The sequence below is a fragment of the Psammomys obesus genome, unplaced genomic scaffold (assembly GCF_907164565.1).
Source record: "Psammomys obesus unplaced genomic scaffold, mPsaObe1.curated_primary_1811, whole genome shotgun sequence".
Classification (NCBI taxonomy): Eukaryota; Metazoa; Chordata; class Mammalia; order Rodentia; family Muridae; genus Psammomys; species Psammomys obesus.
In genome coordinates, this window is record NW_026586816.1 from 12,770,638 (window position 1) to 12,782,138 (window position 11,501).

Below are 11,501 nucleotides of genomic sequence, written 5' to 3' on the forward strand. Positions count from 1 at the left end.
CAGGTTTGACTAAAACCAAGTTTGACTAAAGAAAGACCCTGTCCTTGCACATCTTTGTTTGTGTATTGAGTGCACATTAAAGAAGCACGCGCATATGATATCTGACAGAGAGCCTAGCCCCACCCCACATACCACCATGCTGCTGCTGCAGCAACATCAACAAAAACTCCTCGGCACAAAGTTGAATACAAAGCAGCACCAACAGATGTGGTTCTTGTAATGGTACATTGAATAGCTTGCAGCACTTCTTTTTCAAAGTAAAAGAAATTTTTCTTATTATTTTTTTTCCTCAAGGGTCCTTAAAATCCAATGCATAGGGCAAAAGAGGCGATTTGTGTTTAGTTAAGTGAAAATTCAGCCTCTTTGGTTACCTAAACATCATTCTAAAAATCATGAGGTCATTCCCAAAGCAGAGATGCTATCAAAAGCATTTTAAAATCTTCCCCTAAATAGAAAAATCAAATACTCCTGAGACACCTTCCCAATTTATCATGTATGCTGCTAAAGCTAAAAAGCAATGTAATACCATGACCTATTGGTTCTCTAAAACGAAGCACAATAACGAAGAAAAGAAGCATATCCTCTTCAAATAAACCTGCAATCAAGGACACTACAAATATGCTGTGACAAACATTGGCTAAGGGAGTACAGGGCTTTGCCTTCCACTTTCAGAGGGCTGGGGTACCTGTATTCACAGCATTACTTCCTTAAGGCTTCACAGAACTTGAGCATTGACAGCCACCTGGCATTCATAGCAGCTATCACTTTCTTTTCACATCTGTGAACACCAAAGCTCAGTTCAGTTCAGGGGAGCTGTTCAAGGTTGAACAGCTAAAGTGGTTGGGCTGGTCTGCAGCCTAGAGCAGCACAGTCCAGTGCTCCATGAACTCGCCTGAACTTTTAGTTTCCTCTGGCCACCTATCTCATCACATGCACCGACTTAACCTGGAAGTGTGCTCTTTTAATTTCTGACTAAAGGCAGTGGGTGGCTATTAGAGCAGCAGTTCTCAACCTGTGGGTCGTGACCCCTTTAGGGGCCTAACAACCCTTTCACAGGGGTCACATATCAGATATTTACAATTCATGACAGCAGCAAAATGAACAGTTATGAAGTAGCAATGAAATTATTTTATGGTTGGAATGTCACCACAACATAAGAAACTATATTAAAGGGTCACAGAATTAGGAAGGTTGAGAACAACTGTGTTACAGGGTCTCAATGGATTGTATATAAATGTGGAAAACTAATGGTTAGAAATGAAAATCATGGACATTACAACAGAGAGACAAGAGCTCCAAAAAGTTTACATGTTTTCAAGGAGATTATGTGAAATAACCTAAGACAGGGTTGAATATAGTATCTAGCAGGCATTTAGCCAATTATTTGTTATTCTCTTTGTGGTCATTCAGTGACATTGTTTATATATCCTGCAGAAAGTAGAGTACAGAGTTTGTGTCAACTAGTTTTTAAAACTTATTTCATGAGAAAGTATGGAGGAAAAGACATATAAAACCTATTATTCAGTTGGTGATATGTTAGTTTTCCTATGCTAAATGAGGCTGATATGCTATATTACCCCAAAGTCTATATTACCCTAAAGAAATATGCTATATTACCCTAAAGAAAGAGTATGCTGGGTACTGGAAGTTGAAGGACATCTTGCAGAAAGCCAAATCAAATGGACAGCATGTATACATCATGCCGATCCTAATAAAGCAGGGTACAGTTCTGAAGACAAGGGCTGGCCAGAGGCACAAATCAACGCCTCAGTAAGTGTATGGGCAAGGATTAAAAATATCATTTGATCCTAATGAATGATAGAGAGCTTTAAATGTATGCCTTCTGCATGCTAAACACCTTGGCTTCATATGAAAATGACTTAAGTCACTCTTAAATGACTTAATCTCTGAATACAGCTCTGCTTTTAGTATTACTTTTCTTGAGAATTCTCTGTTCTTTGTTAGCATTTTACCCCTTCATTCATAGATGATAAAACAGCATAGTAGAATGATAAATTATTTTCTATAGTTTGGTAGCTAGTTGGAGCGAGCCAAAGCAACTTTTCAGATATAACTTTATTTCAACATTTAGGATGAATCTACTTGCAGGGCTACAGAACAATTACTGTGTTTGGTAATTGAAATGTTTGGTCGATAGAAGGCATAACTCCTTACATGGGAGGAATTCATGTTTCTGCAAAGAGGCGGTGATATCCCCAGTCACTCATTCATTCCTATGTACCTGGTGTATACAGGATACTAAGAGCATTCGTCTCTGATCTCTAGGGCTTCCATATTCTACTAAGAAAGACAAATGTATAGGTAGGAAACTATAAAGCCATGCCATAGATCTTCAAGGGAGGCAGGTTTATCATTTATTATTAAATGATAAGCAGAAGTAAAATTCTAAAGGTAGGGGTTGGGGAGCAAACCTATATTCTACTTTATTCTGAATTTATGACTGATGGCCCACATTGGGAAGCTTTCAGGGCAGGAAAGTACAAAAATACTGCATTTTCTCTCCTGGTTACCTTGGTTTTGCATTGCTCCATGAATTCCAGATTGGAGAGTAGGTTTTCTGACCTAGGAGGTGCCATGTTTCTTGATGCTTCACTCTTTCTCCTTGGTAAGAAGTGGTTTAGACAGGGGGACTTCTCTATGAAGATGGATGCTAAAATATAAAACTATTTTTAAGGAATAAATATTGTCTAATGATTGCCATGTAAATAAAGACAAATTTACACAAAAGCATATCTTACTTATTTGTTTAGTCAAAGTGACCAAAGTATATTTCTTAACATATTCATTCATGATATACCAATTTTGCTCTAGGTAGGTATTTAGTCCAAGAAACGTTGGATCAATTGCATATATGAAATTTTTAAAATGTGTGTGCATGAGCTTGAGCATGCCTGCATGCTCATGGATCTGGGTGCTTATATGTGTGGAGGCCAGAGGATCTGTGGCATTCAAGAACACCATCTGTTTCCTTTGAGACTGGGTCTCTCATTGGCCAAAAGCTCATCATTTAGGATGAACTAGTTGTCCAGTGAACATCAAACCTCTTGTCTCTGTCTTCCAAGCACTGAAATTGCAGACATGTGCCACTAGGTCTTGTTTTTCATGTGGGTTCTGGAGAATGAATTTAGGTCCTTGTGCTTGCAAGGCAAACGACTTTATTGATTGAGCCATCTTTGAGCCTCCATGTTCTTTTCTAAGTTGGGTTAAAAGAGATCTTATCTGAAACATGTCTCCTAAAGTATTACTGTCTGGACTGGGTTTGCTCAGCATGTCATACCTAGAGCAGAAACACACTTATTTTATTTACTGCTGTGTCTGCAGAGTCAGTACAGTGTTTTCTGGGTAAATGGCAAAGCTGTACCATCTGCTATGTTCAAAAAATATTTGCTGAATGAAGGAATGAATGAGTGAATGAATGAAAGTGTCATAGTGTTTGAGGAATTCATGGACAGCCAAGTTAGAAAAGCCTATTATATTTGGAAATTTTTCATATATTAATCAGGAATATGATTTTGATTTCTGGTAAGCATCCTCTCATGAAAAAGTTATAATGGACTTTCTCCCTAAAATAAAAACATCATTTGACAGGTCTACCTCATATAAAAACAGTGTGCTGGTGTTCTTCCCAGCAGGCTTATGTCCCTTTACTTTCCATTTCTCAATAAAGAAGTCACAGTGTGATTTCCTTATGGCTAGCCATCAGACCAACGGCTACTAGCTGCAGGAAAATTTAAGAAATTGCTGTTTTGCATTTCCCAGTCAGCATTCTCTGAAACTGTGAAAAAGAGAAACATAAATAAAAGAGAACTCCATGGAAAGTCCAGTCATGCTTGCCAGTCTCTAAAGCTCAACTGAAAGCATTCTTAAAGGAGGCAGGACTGCAGGGCTGAACTCTGGCCTCAGGGGGGCATCCGAGAGGCTTTCATTTGCTCCCATGCTGCCCAGTATAGGGCAGAAACCACTGATTCAAGCCTGCAGCCATCTTCTAAGTTCAGAAATCTGGAACTGGCATCATAGGAATAAAAGAAGTGAAGGGGAAGCTGAACCCAGTCACTTTGTAGAACTTGTCACTTTGGAAGAAAATCACCTTGCTCTTGATGTACAAAAATGGCCCCGCCACCTTAGAAGACAAGAAGTGAGTCAGCAATAATACAGAGCGTCCATCTTGGGATCATCAGGCCAACAGAACAACAGCAAAAGGACTAGATACTTTTTTTTTTTTTTTTTTTTGGCTCACACAGCAAGCTGTGAACTTAGCAGAGAGATCATTTAGCATCAGCCCCAAGCAAGGCATGGAAAATCACTCTGTCTAGACTGACTGAAAAAGCAGGATTTTCCCCTATCTCTTTTGAGGATACAGATTTATTTAAAACAACAGGTTAATTGTTGTTAACGTTACTGCTTGTGAATCAGCAATAAGCAAATAAGCAAACATACAGTTAAGATCTCTTCTTGCCATATAACACTTTCCTTGGAGGGAACAACTGAAATCTGCACTTAGTTCCAAAGACAACAGCAGTCTTTTCCGGAGTATGTGAATTTCTGTGCATGTGATGGGGACCTCGCAAATGGCACACAAGTGCCCAACTGCTGAGCCCCACCCTCAGGCCTGCGTGATCGAGTTTTGCATTGGATGTCAGTGTCACATGTTTCAGGTCATACAGAGATACTACTTTTTAAGTACTTAGTTCAGAGATTCTACAGAAGTATCCCTTCTCTCTTCTAAGTGGCAAGTGGAATGTAGAAGTTAGAAAATAATAGTCAATAAACTGCTTTAAGTAATACACAGGCAATGAGAAAAGTGGAATCTGGAAAGGAAAATTTAAAACCAATTTATTTTAAAATGTTTGGGAAGGCTGTTGGAATAGTTTGTACTATATGACTATAAATCTGATCAAGGAGGGCAGACACTCAAGCACTGATGATGTAGAATAGCTTTGAGGCAAAAGGCAGGATTTCTTGTCTGACCAGAAAGACAACGACAATTTTTTTTTTTTCTGGGTGGTGGAGGATAAAAAAAGATGAAGAAAGAGATATGATACCAGGAACACATAAATCCTATTATCTGTGATGGCAGGTTGGTAGCCAAAGCATTGTTGAAACAATGGGATCTGAAAGTCTTTCTTCTGAGACCCACTCACTTTGCTGGGGGATTTCAGCTGCGTCAGAATGGCAGTAATACTGACCAACACTGTCTGCAGATGAGGAGACGGAGTTTTACAGTGTTCCAGTAGGTTACTGAAAGACTGATCCCAAAGCAAGAAAGTATAAGCAGTTGCTTCAGTGAGCAGCAGGGCTCCTAGCTGCCAACCAACATCTTTACCAGGGTGCCTTGCTGCCCAGATGAGGAGGAAAGATTGAAACAAAACGAAAAAACAAAAAACAAAACAAAACAAAAAACAGGTGCAGAGGCCTTCAGTGTAGTTTAGGGATTGGGTGCTTGCTTAGCATGCTCAATTCTCTGGGTGCAATCCCTAGTACTCTGTCTGTCTGTCTGTTCTCTCTATCAATGTCTATTCGCCATGATTCGTTTGACCAGGAGGAAAAATGATGATACAAGAAGTACCACAGTACATTTAGCTAATAATCTGGTCTCTGTAGGCAAACTGACTACATTTATTCCTTTTCTGCTCTCTGATACATCATTTAGCTAATAATCTGGTCTCTGTAGGCAAACTGACTACATTTATTCCTTTTCTGCTCTCTGATACATCATTTAGCTTGTCTGGCTCTACCTCAGCCACTGCATCTGTAAAACTGAAATGACAAGAGCAACTTAGCTATAAAGTCGTTACCAGCACTTGGTGAACAGCAGCAGAGGTAGCTCAGGCCACCTCCCCCGCCCCCACTGAAGTATTTTGGATTAGTCACTGCCTTAGGTACCTCTAGCCTTTTAAATCAAATTCATGACTTACCAAATGCTTAGTATTATATCTGACAAATCTATAGTTCCCATACTTCATTTAAAATCAGAATCCACTTGAACTTTTTCATGGGGAGAAGTACAAAGATTTTGGTGAAGATAAGTATGTAGAAGACACAGATATTGTTGTCATAACAACAATAGCAATTCTGAAGTCTCTTTACTTTCATAAGACTAATTTCTTTGAAGCAGTTTCTCCACTCACTGTGTCCTGCTTCCTTGACACTGTGATTTATCTTTTTTCCTCTTACCTGAAAAAGGCCCCCTGGACCCAACTTGACAACCTCCTCCTAAAGCTTAAATGGCACTGTTCTCTCTGTTCCCCCCTTCCCCCCATTTCAATTACCCCCAATTTCACCTAGGCAGTGAGCTGGGAGGTCATTACCACATTACATTTCTCCTGCCAGTGTTTGGGTAAATAGCAAAAGAGGGAGAGCATATTGTGTTTCATAGTCAGAAGGGAATTAACAAAATCTATGCTTATAGCTACCATTTCTTCCTCTGTGGTGATGATGCTGTTGGCTATTTTGGTTTAGTATTTCTGTCAGTATTTGGAATTTGCAAGTTCTATCATGAGAGTGGTAACTACGAGGTTAAAAAGGAAATATGAGTAGTTTAGACTTCAGCCTAGCTCTGGGATGTAGGGAACCAGCAGGAATCGGCCAGTTTAGCTGGAAAAGAAATGTATTTGGTCATCCACCTCAGCTCTTCGCAGCTTCATAAAATGTTGCCACAGCCCCTGGCCCCCGGTTTTGGGCAATGCCTCTATTTGTTATGCAGCATGAAACACATTGTGAAGAACTGACCCCTCCCTTTGCCAATGCAGTATTCTCGGGGGGGGGGGGGAGGAGAGTTCTACACCATGTTTATTATTCAAATGTGCATTCTAGGGCCCCTGATCACCCATTTTCTGACCTGCTTTTTAATGTCTCTAGCATGTGCTCATCTCAAATAATTTGTTCCAGTTAAAGATGGGAAACTGAAACTACAATTCGTGTATGGGTATACATATCCTGGAGAGTACCGGTAAATGATGTTTAAATGCAGATTTTTTTTTTTTTAAGTGAATCACCCTTGATGATTCTAACATGTTTCCTTTTACTACTGGGGATTAAGCCATTCTGCCAATTTCTGGATGTTAGCCAGAACTGGTTGCTTTCTTAGTTATATCAATTTCTGCTCAGAAATCAACTTCAGAGCATAATATCTAATCCTAAACTTGTCATTCAAAGCCTTGCATAGGGGGTTCTAATTCTGTTCTGGAAAATTCTTCCACACAAGCTTTCAACAACCTCCAAAACGGACAGGCATTTGCAGGGTTCCTTGAACAAAGATAGCTTGGCTTATGTAACTTGAAGTTGTTTACTTAGCAGGCCGTTCTAATTTCTTTCCAACCTTCCCAAGCCAGCTCAGGTCCTATAACTTCCATTTTGTCCTCCTTGGAAACTCTACTCCTTACTATTGGTCACACTTACTTAGAAATGAATTACTTACACTCATAATTTTTTCCTGCTGTTTTAGTGCTTTTTTCATTCTGGATTTATATGATAAGTTTTATTATTATTTCTGTCAAGATTATTAAATGCTAGACTTACTGAGGTCAAAAGCCATAGAACTATAAAATTTTAGATTCCCTATTGGGTTCATTTATGGATCTGGTGCTTTCTGGTTGATCAATATTTTCCTATTACGTTGGTGTCTGCTGGCAAGGGATGACATTGCAAAATGTATTCAGTGCTGAGGCCAAACGTATACATTTTCCTATCTTTCTAGCACTGTAAATCAAAATGATAATGTAAGGAGCATTGTTTATTGATAATGCATCATTTAAAACTCATAAATTTCTTCTGTTTCCTCCTTCAATCTTTTGATTAAATTGTTTTCATTCCTACAATGGTCAAAGCGAACACATTCTCCTGAGGGCCAAATGCTATGCAGTAGCTAGGTGTTACTGGAAGAAAAAAATCAATTGTTCAGCTGATAACCTTTACCATGGGGTTAACTTCAGACTTTAGGAATATCAACTGACAAATTAAGGGTCAGCTTTCCTTGGAGCTGTGAATGTTTTATAAAGTAAAAGTAAGTTCCTCAATTATTGGAAGATTTTTACCATGAATAATTTATAGAAATTGTGAATTATTTTGTGCTAGGAATGCCAAAGTGCGGAAAGCAATAATAAACAAACAGGCACCATCACAGACTCTACATGAATGTTTCCTGGATGGTCCTTACACCTTACTGATCTTTTATCATATGGTCCTGGATTTTCAAAATTCAAACTTAAAATGAAGAAAAAAAGAGTTATTATTTTTCCCACTGAAGATTGTCAGTGACATAAATGTTAAATCCATGTCCCAGATACATTTTCCTTTATTTTCTCAGCAAATTGTTCTATATTTAGCTATATAATTGTTCATGTTGTCTCTTTCTCCCAGCTATTCACCCTTTGCCAGCTTCACTGCAGTCCTGTAGTCCTTTCCTTCATCTTCCACTATCAAACCCAGCAGCAATTACTAACATTCAAGCACATGATTCAGATGCCATTAGGCTTTCATTTGACGCAACTCTGCAGAACGGTCTGGATGTGCACTATCATGTTAAAGCATTTACATAGAATCCTGCCCAGATTTTCTCCCTGAGCTTCTATCAATGAAACATAGTTGTTCATTATATCTTAAAATTTTAGTTTTTTTAAAAAAACTCCCTCGCAGCTACATAATCTTGAATAAATTTCTACTGAAGCAATTATCATCTACACACAATAATATAGCAGCAAATATACATACATGGAAACACACAGCTTTTCATGAAAAGAAAGACAATCCACAAGTAAATAGCTGGGGATAAAATAACTCTTTTTCATAGACTGGTCATTTTAGTATCTTTAGTAGACATGTGATTGGAGTTACGACTAAATAAATACAATTCACGATATTTAAAAAGGTTCAGGCTAGCATTTTCTTAATGTATTATATACGGCTTTACATATAAAGCTGTTACTCTTGTTTACCAACTGCTGAAAGCATATCATTTAGTCATAATATTTTCATGACAATTATAAAAATCTTTTAAAAATCCAGATATTTATTCTTGTGATGATTTTTGTCTCCAAGTCTCAGAGAAGAAAATAGTTATCATGACCTCAGCAAAATCCTGCAGTGCTGGAATAGAAATTGCAGTGAATCTTGGGATCAGATTCCTGCTTTAGCACCGCGGTTCTTCCACCTGCATAACACTGAAGGACATGTTTAGGATCTCCCAAGGATGACCATTCTTAATGTCAAAATCCAAAGCAACCAAGCTGCCATAACCGGTGTTTATAGGACATACACTAACTCCAAAATCATGGCCAAAGAGATTGATATTTCTTTTTGGCTGTGTATGCATGTTTCTACCTAGCTTTAAGGATAAATGGAGAAGGAAGAGGGGTTCCTTCCTAAAATTGATTCTACCTAGTTCGGATAACCCTCATTTTAAAAATCAAAACCATTACGGAGGGAACTCCTATAAATAGATAGAACTAGCATCTTCATATGTGCTCATTCAAGCCCACCTAAAATCAACAGATATATTGACCTCGTGTTAAAAACAAAAAAATTACAGTTTTCATGTTGTAATGGAGGATAAGTGACTGCTCTTAAAAGTGTGTTTATTTTCCGTCTAAAGCAAGGCACAGGGAGAAATACAGAAGGCTTCTACAATTAGTCATTATTTCTTGAAGCTACGTGGGAGGTGAGGAGAGGAGCAGGCAATTGTCTGTAAATAAATCCCTGTTGACAGGATTTATTCTTCTATCTTTCTTTTTGTCTACTATGCCACCTCTGTTAAGAGTTTCCGTAGGACTCCGGTCTCAGAAAATTTGGCCTCCAGCCCTGCCCAGGCATCTCTGCCGCAGGTAATGCGGCGCTGCAGCCGGATCGCTGTCCGCGGTGCTGAAAGGTCAGGGCGCCGACGCGGGCTCCTGTCCAGGGTGCTGAGCTCCGGCCCCCGCAGTCCCCCAGCTGAACCCACCGGGCCAGCCCTCCGCAGAGCTCTCCCTCACAACAGAACCCGCCCGCCTGTAGCTGACGTGGGACAGGCGGCATAAATCAAGTCTGCGGGGCATGGAGGCTGCTGTCACTGCCGCAGCTCGGTTTTCCCAGGGCGAGAACTGCCCCTTCTCCTTTCACCTCCCCAGCGCCCACACCCTGCCTTCTTATCTCCCGTGGGTAGCAGTGCCCTAAAGACAACAGTCATAGTCATAGGGTTGGAACAAACGACAAAAACGTCTTTTGATTTTGAAATTTAGTCTACAGAAAGGGAAAAAAGCCACAACCCTAATAACCTAAACATATCCCAAAACTGCATCGCAAGATGGAAGAGGGTCCCACTGCTGCTTCAAAAGAGTAAGTTATTATTCTGCACATATCCTCGCTGTTTCTTCCACCGCTCCATCTACAGTGTCCCCATTCACTCCTTCTCCAAACGGCTCGCCTAGAAAATACTTTTATGTAGCCCCAGGCGAGAGTCTAGGCAGACGTGCACACAGGGAATACCGCACCCCAAGAGCACCAACGTTTGTGTTTGCCGGGGCTCACTTGGTCTGCCAGCTGCGGTCCCTCCTGTGTATGGAGCCTTTCAAGGCCAGGACCTCGATCTGGGAGGGGGGGTCTTTACCTTGGCTTCTCCAGAGGATGCTGTCCGCTGATCCCTGCAGGTTGCAAGAGTGGAGGAGCCGCCAGGCAGGGAGGGAAGGAAAGACAGCTTCTGACCTCCCCGAGGTTTCGTCTTCAATGCAACGTGAGCTCTGCCCTCATCAAAGATGGCCGTTCCTTTGACGTCAGCAGCTTTTAATAGCCCGCTCCTCGAGGGGCGGGAGGAAGTGTGTTGGGGAGGGCGAAGGGAGGAAGGTGGCTGGGGACTGTAGGGGAGGAGCCGGGCCGTGCGGAGCGCTTGACTCAGCCCCCACCCCCAGCGCTTTGCAGCAACCTTTTTTATTTCAATCTTTTATAAACAACCAAATGGAACGATTTTTTTTTGTCTCCATTTTAGCACCATCTTGGGAAAACACATATCTCTTGCGACTGTTTTCCTGATGGCTTATGCCTTTGCTTATGTGTGTATGCTTAAGTGAATATGTGTATTTTCGTGTGTGGTGTGTAAATATATACAATCATAATGTAAATACACACATATTACATGTAAAACGTTCCCTTGCTGACTTGTCTTTGGCTGAGTCACAGGGAGGAAGGCAAAGGAGTAGAGGGTTTGGTGATGTAAGTGGTTGGGATAGATTTCTGTTGCGATCTATTTTCTTCAGAGAGGAGGGTCGGTCCACAGAGGCATTCCGCTCTGCCGTCACCAGCTCCTCATGTGGCCAGGTTACTGGGGTTGCTATTTTTATGAGTGATTATTGTATTAAAGTAGCATTGCAGGCTTGGAGTTCTCAATCGAGGGCAGTTAGGAAAAAGCTCACACTTTCTTTTAAAGTACGTCAGAGCAATTATCGCCTAGATAGCACTTGAGTTGGGAGAAAGGAGAAGGACGCTTGGGTATGCAGGGCTCAGGGCTTTGACTT

At 40.5% G+C, this 11,501-nt stretch overlaps 1 protein-coding gene across 3 annotated transcripts in view; it reads right to left on the bottom strand.

Moving 5' to 3' along the window:
- Snap25 (synaptosome associated protein 25) overlaps positions 1-10,749 on the bottom strand; it is a 73,371-nt gene extending 62,622 nt beyond the window's left edge. For all 3 annotated transcript variants that reach the window (XM_055602627.1, XM_055602628.1, XM_055602629.1), the window contains exon 1: positions 10,601-10,749. The gene's annotated coding sequence lies outside the window, so the exon portion shown is untranslated. The remainder of the gene's footprint in view (positions 1-10,600) is intronic.
- Positions 10,750-11,501: the final 752 nt, after the last annotated feature.